Genomic DNA, 7,550 nt, shown 5'->3' on the forward strand with positions numbered 1-7,550 from the left:
ATATATATAGATATATATATGATGGGCTTCTTTCAGTTTCCGTCTACCAAATCCACTCACAAGGCTTTGGTCAGCCCAAGGCTATAGTAGAAGACACTTGCCCAAGGTGCCACACAGTGGGACTGACCCTGGAACCATGTGGTTCGTAAGCAAGCTACTTACCACACAGCCACTCCCAGGCCTATATGTTATCATTCTCTGCAGATACATCAGTAATGATGTTAAATACCTGCCAAAAAAATAGAATTGTTATTTTTTGAAAGTCACATTACCTCAGTAAACTTGAAATATCTCAACAAAATAATGTTTCAAACGTGACATTCCTCAACAAAAGATAGATTAGTTTATAAAACTGCTTTCTATAGTTTTGGTTAATGAAATTTTGTGTGGATATATCTGATTTTTGTAGTAAAAGGGTTAAGATACAGCCAGTCTGTGAAACTTGGAATGTTGGTGCATCAAAAGCTACACAAATGGGATAAGGAAAAATCTCCAAGAATTTTGTAGATGGATACTCACAACCTCTCCTGTCACAGATGACAGTTGAGGATTCTGCAATTCCTTGCTGAACAACCTGTACAGAAGCACCCACTACACTCTCTGAGTGGTTGGCGTTAGGAAGGGCATCCAGCTGTAGAAACTCTGCCAAATCAGATTGGAGCCTGGTGTAGCCATCTGGTTTCACCAGTCCTCAGTCAAATCGTCCAACCCATGCTAGCATGGAAAGCGGACGTTAAACGACGAGGATGATGATGATGAATCACTGCCTCCATTAAATCGACATTTCCTGGTCAGGTACTCAGTATGCATACATCAGATGTCAAAGCGATTGCAGAGCAATGAAGGGTTTTTGCTGAAGAACAGAGCACACTACTCAATCTGAGAATTAAAGCCGTAATCTTACAATTATGAGTGCAACACACAATAACTAGGTTATGCAACCCTGAGAATTAAACTGTCTTAAGATACAATCAATGTATAAGGACAGCACAATAAAGACCAAAATGTTGATTCAAGGTATTCATCTTACAGAGAACAGATGATACTTGGAGATAAATGTTAAACTACTATTAAATCCTATTAATATTGGTACAAGGCCAGCAATTTCGTGGGAAGAGTTAAGTTGATTAAATCAATTCCAGTGCTCAACTGGTGCTTTTTTCATTGACTCTGAAAGGACGAAGGGCAAAGTCAGCCTCAGCAGAATTTGAACTCAAAAATGTAAGGATGGATGAAATGATGCTAAGTTATTTGCATGCTAATGATTCTGCCAGTATGCTGCCTATAAGTCCTATCAATATCAAACAATAAATTGTGCTGTGTAGAAGATTACTTCTCTTATATGATGGGGTGAAATCCTGATGGTGAATTGATGGTTAAAAGACGACAAAATACAAAATAAATTTACAAAACACTGGTATAAAATGATATGCCAAAAAATAGGGAAAAGAGTCCCCTTTCTATAAAACCTGCAATTCTATACTTAAGGTAGATATTTGAATTGGTGAGCATTCAGCAAAACAGTTCAGCATTTTTACCACCTAATCTGTTTGTGTTTTTATTTCATCTTGCTTGAACAAAGTCAGCTCTTTCTATTCCACTAACACACTTTTTCACCCCAAAAAGGCAAAGCATGACATAAACTAAGAATATACTTCCTGTTCTTTCATTGTTTATTTATATATTTGGTTGTTGCTGATTATTATTATTATTATTAAATCATATTTTCTAAAGTCTTTTACTAATTTTCAATGAGGTAATTGAATATTACTAAACTTTAAACTTTCCTGGAATTTACAATATGTACACACACAAGCACACACATACATGCATGCACACACGCAAACAGACACACACACAGAAACACACACACACACACACACACACACACACACACACACAAATTGAACACAATCTCTTACTAAAAGCATAAATAAAGTAAAGAAAAGAATCAAACATTTATACACAATTTTTTCAAATGTCATGTTGTTTATTCTTATTTCATATTGGATTTAAGCAATGATAAATGGTCAATTAAAACAGAAGGCTAAATATTTCTTCATTATTTTGAAATATATGACAGACAAAAACATCTGCGATCTGTTTCTATATTTCAGAAACTGAGTTTATAATGGCCCAGGTAAAGGTGATGGTGGTAGTTGGAGAACTAGTGATGGTGTTGGTGGTGGTGGTGGTTGTGTTGTTGGTGTTGGTTGTGTTGGTGGTGGTGGTTGTGTTAGTGGTGATGCTCTGATTCTGAAAGAGATTTAGAGAATAAGTCCAATCTTCCATGAAATATCATATGAAACAAAATGAGATCTCCAAGATACAAGAAGATAACAAAGAAACCTATAGTATCAATGCTGTTGTAGACAAAAAGATACTGACAGCTATCTTGAAGGGTTTAGTTGATTAAATACTAAATCTGTGTTCTTATTTATGTCTGGTACTTAATCTAGTGGTATGTTTTTACTGAGCTGCTAACTTATGAGGAACATAAACAAACCAGTACCAACTATCAAGTGGTGAGGGAGAAACAAGAACGTAAAGATATGCACACACACACACACACACACACACACACACACACACTTACATATATGTATGTTATTAATCTCACCAATCTAGCACTCTCTTTCACACTAACTGTTACCCTTATACACATGCACATTCATGTACAAAGACAGATGCACACAAACTTGAACAAATATATATATATATATGTAAATATATTAAATTAAAAATTCTACGAGTTATATTACAATGGACAATACCAAGTGGACTCTCACCTTTTATCTCTCATGTTTCTCCCTCCTTTAACTTCTTTTTTGTGATATAATTCTTAAGAAAGAATACATTTGCGGCTGAAGATAGCTTTATACTATCAATTATATACCAATAATGATGCAACAACTATAAAGCTTGAAACACGTGTACCGCAGAATCCTTTGTGTTTTGTTTTTATTTTTACATTTCCAATTTATTCCTTCACCCCGGCCACGATCTGGCATACACAGGTGCTTACAATTATCAAGTATTACCTCTAACATTTACTTTATATATATATATATATATATATATATATATATATATATACACATACACATTATATACACACACATGCCCTCATATAGACATGCTCACCCACACATTTACTCACACACACACACATACCATGTTCCTGTCATGAAAAACCACAGTTACCTCTCACACTCCCGGTTAGTCAGTTCTACCATGTGGGTTACCCATGAGCATTGTTTTTAGATCTAGTTTTTTTTTCATTCGCAAAATATGCATTTTTTAAAAGGAAGTAAAAAATCTGAAAATCGGCTATAATAATGTAGTCTTCTGAAGGGATGATGGTTCACTTGCATTTAATGAGGCTGCAAAGAGAGAGGCTTGGAGACACCACTATGAAAGGTTGCTAAACGAAGAAAATGAATGGGAGAAAGAGAGTATGCTGAATGTTGACCCAACAGAGGGACCAGCTATCTGAATTGACAGTACCTTGGTAGATAAAGCGATCAAGAGTATGAAGACAGGGAAAGCCCCTGGCCCATCAGGAATCACCGCAGAGATGCTCAAAATATCTGGTGGTGTTGGCTATAGTCTAGTCACTCGTATAGTCAACCAGGTGATACACAAAGGAGTCATACCCAATGACTGGTGTAGCAGCACCATAGTCAACTGTTACAAAGGTAAAGGTGATGCATTAGATAAAATAATTACAGAGGTATCAAGTTGTTAGATCAGGTAATGAAAGTGACAGAGAGGGTCATAGCCCAAATAATTAGGGAGAGAGTCAGTCTAGATGAGATGCAGTTTGGGTTTGTGCCAGGGAAAAACACCACTGATGTTATATTTCTGGTAAGACAGCTGCAGGAGAAATACCTAGTCAAAGACAAACCTCTCTACCTGGCTTTTGTTGACATGGAGAAAGCCTTTGACAGGTCCCCCGATCCCTTATCTGGTGGTCAATGAGGAAACTAGGGATAGATGAATGGTTAGTGAGAGCTGTACAAGCCATGTACAGGGATGCTGTCAATAAGGTGAGAGTTGGCAATGAGTACAGTGAAGAATTCCAGGTAGGAGTAGGGGTTCACCAAGGATCAGTCCTCAGCCCCATCTTATTCATCATAGTCCTCCAGGCAATAACAGAGGAATTCAAGACAGGATGACATTGCACTAATTGCTGAGTCACTATCAGATCTAGAGGAGAAGTTTCAGGTGTGGAAGCAAGGACTAGAATCGAAGAGCCTTAGAGTCAACCTAGCAAAAGCCAAAGTCTTAATAAGTAGGAAGGCAGACAAACCACAAATCCCTTCAGGTAGATGGCCCTGCTCGATCTGTAGAAAAAGCGTAGGTAGAAACTCCATAAGATGTATCCAGTATAAGCTATGGACACATAAGAGGTGCAGCAACATCAAAGGAAGGCTAACTGGGAAGATAGTTTTTGTGTGTGGCAAATGCTCAGGAGCAATAAACACTGAAAATGTGCGGGGGAAAATCAAATAGTTGATAACTTCCATTACCTAGGTGACCAAGTCAGTAGCAGGGGTGGATGCTCTGAAAGTGTAGCTGCTAGAATAAGAGTACCTGGGCAAAGTTCAGAGAGCTCCTACCTCTGCTGGTGACAAAGGGTCTCTCGCTCAGAGTAAAAGGTAGATTGTTTGACGCATGTGTGCGAACAGCCATGCTACATGGCAGTGAAACATGGACCTTGACTGCTGAGGACATGCGTAAGCTTGCAAGGAATGAAGCCAGTATGCTCTGATGGATGTGTAATGTCAGTGTGTATATTCAACAGAGTGTAAGTACCTTGAGAGACAAGTTGGACCTAAGAAGCATCAATTGTGGTGTGCAAGAGAGACGATTGCGCTGGTATGGTCATGTGGCAAGAATGGATGAGGATAGCTGTGTGAAAAAGTGCCATGGCCTAGCGGTTGAGGGAACCTGTGGCAGAGGTAGACCCAGGAAGACCTGGGTTGAGGTGGTGAAGCACGACCTTCGAACATTGGGCCTCACCGAGGCAATGACTAGTGACTGAGACCTTTAAAGATATGTTGTACTTGAGAAGACCTTGGAAGCCAAGTGAGACCATAACCCGTGGCCTATGCCAGTGCTGTATAACTAGCCCATTTAAGAGTACCCTTCAATCATTGGACAATAAACTACGCTTGCGAAGACCTGTTGAGGCAAGTAAAATCGACTGGCCCTCGTGCTTGTGGCATGTAAAAGCACCCGCTACACTCTCGGAGTGGTTGGCATTAGGAAAGGGCATCCAGCTGTAGAAACTTTGCCAGATCAGATTGGAGCCTGGTGCAGCCTTCTGGTTCGCCAGCCCTCAGTCAAACTGTCCAACCCATGCCAGCATGGAAAGCGGACGTTAAATGATGACGATGATGTATGATATTGTGGAGATAAAAATTGGGGGAAAGAGTTACAGAGGTTTAAAGATCATCTTATTGTTTCTTTTGTCTCATTATTAATTGTATGTTTTTATTATTTTTTAAAATTTGTTATATTCATATATTTGCGTGTTTACTTTATGCATATTTCAGTATTATGTATACATGTATGTATTTGTGTACATCATTAATGTGGTTGGCGTTAGGAAGGGCATCCAGCTGTAGAAACTCTGCCAAATCAGACTGGAGCCTGGTGTTGCCATCCGGTTTTCACCAGTCCTCAGTCAAATCGTCCAACCCATGCTAGCATGGAAAGCGGACGTTAAACGATGATGATGATGATGATGATGATGATGTATTCATATATAAGTTTATATCTACATTTATGTATTCATGTGTGTGTGTGTGTGTGTTTGTGAAGGGGGCATCTGTCTCCAAAACTCCGAAGTTGAGTAACGTTTTCATGCTTGGATTGGTAAACTAAAATAAGAATAACACTGATCAACAAAGAATTTGTCCTAAGGAAAAGAATACCTGTATCCTTTACGTTTTTGTATGCAGAATTAAAAAATAATGTCAAATTATCTGTATCACCCACAGTTTCTCTGTTCCATGAAAACCCTCTGACTTCCAATTACATGGGCTAAATTTCAGTTAGGCTGTTGAAATGTGAAGCTAACCGTTTAAGAAATTCTCCTGATTTAAATTTTTATGAACAGAGTTAACCTAGTGAAATCATAAATCCAGCTATCTGAGTCAATGAGTCCCCAAAATATATGAAATGAAAAATATGTAAAAATACTAATACACAGAAAAAAAGCACAGAAAAATACTAACAAAGAAAAAAGCACAGATAGATACTAACACACAGAAGCACAGAAAAATATGTAATATACTAACACACAGAGACAAATTAAAATAAAACACGCAGGTGAAAAGAATCTCTTGGTGTGAAGAATTAAGTGTGAAAAATCAACATAGACAACAGTAAACCACAAAACAGCGTGCAGTTGTCATGATAACAAGCTGCTAATGCTACACTGTGAGTTGATTGGTTAAATGTACCCAAATTTGCCAACTTTAATTCCAAATATCATCAGATTCTTAAATTTATGAGATAAAGTAATTGATCGTAATCAAAATTCAGAGTTGCATCGATACACCAAAACTGAAAGCAGTCTGAGCAAAATTAAAGGGGGTTTATTCTGCGAATGAAAAAAAACTAGAACTTTTTTTTTTTTTTTTCTGGATCTCTTTTTCCTCCATTCTTTCTCCTTTTCCCTGAACTTTTCTCTGTGTATCCAATGAAAGACTAAGTTGAAAGGTTATACTTTTACTCAATAACTTTCATTTTATATTTCCTTCCTTGAGTATCAATCTCATAATATTAACTGAGAATGTTCTTTCGATGTTTTGTTTTGTTTTGTTTTTGATATTTGATTTTTCTTTTTGTTATTGATTTGCTCTCACTCTCTCTTACTCTCTCCCCTCTCTCTCTGCCCTCTCCCTTCACACACACACACACACAAACACACACACACACACACACACACACACACACATACATAATGAGCTTCTGCACAGTTTAGCCCATTAAATTCATTCAATCATTAGTCAGCTCAGGGCTATGGTACAAAACAGTTGTTTTAGGTATTCTGCAGTGAAAACTGAACCCGAAACTTTATCATTGCAAAGCAAACTTTTTAACCATGCAGCCATGCCAGCACATGTATCAGTATCACTTAACTGTCTGGATGTTTTGCGTTCTTGTCCCATTTTTACATATATACATGTTGATGTTGGCACTCCGTCACTTACGATGTCAAGGGTTTCAGTTGATCCAATCAACGGAACAGCCTGCTCGTCAAATTAACGTGCAAGTGGCTGAGCACTCCACAGACACATGTACCCTTAACGTAGTTCTTGGGGATATTCAGCGTGACACAGTGTGACAAGGCTGACCCTTTGAATTACAGGCACAACAGAAACAGGAAGAAAAAGTGAGAGAAAGTTGTGGTGGAAGAGTGCAGCAGGGTTCACCACCATCCCCTGCCGGAGCCTCGTGGAGCTTTTGGTGTTTTCGCTCAATAAACACTCACAACACCCAGTCTGGGAATCGAAACCGCGATCCTATGACCGCGA

At 38.3% G+C, this 7,550-nt stretch overlaps 1 protein-coding gene across 1 annotated transcript in view; it reads right to left on the reverse strand.

Annotated features, from left to right (window-relative positions):
- Positions 1 to 7,550, reverse strand: part of LOC106871706 (uncharacterized) — a 343,416-nt gene that overhangs the window by 226,704 nt on the left and 109,162 nt on the right. The gene's annotated exons all lie outside the window — the stretch shown is intronic.

The sequence above is a fragment of the Octopus bimaculoides genome, chromosome 3, assembly GCF_001194135.2.
Source record: "Octopus bimaculoides isolate UCB-OBI-ISO-001 chromosome 3, ASM119413v2, whole genome shotgun sequence".
Classification (NCBI taxonomy): Eukaryota; Metazoa; Mollusca; class Cephalopoda; order Octopoda; family Octopodidae; genus Octopus; species Octopus bimaculoides.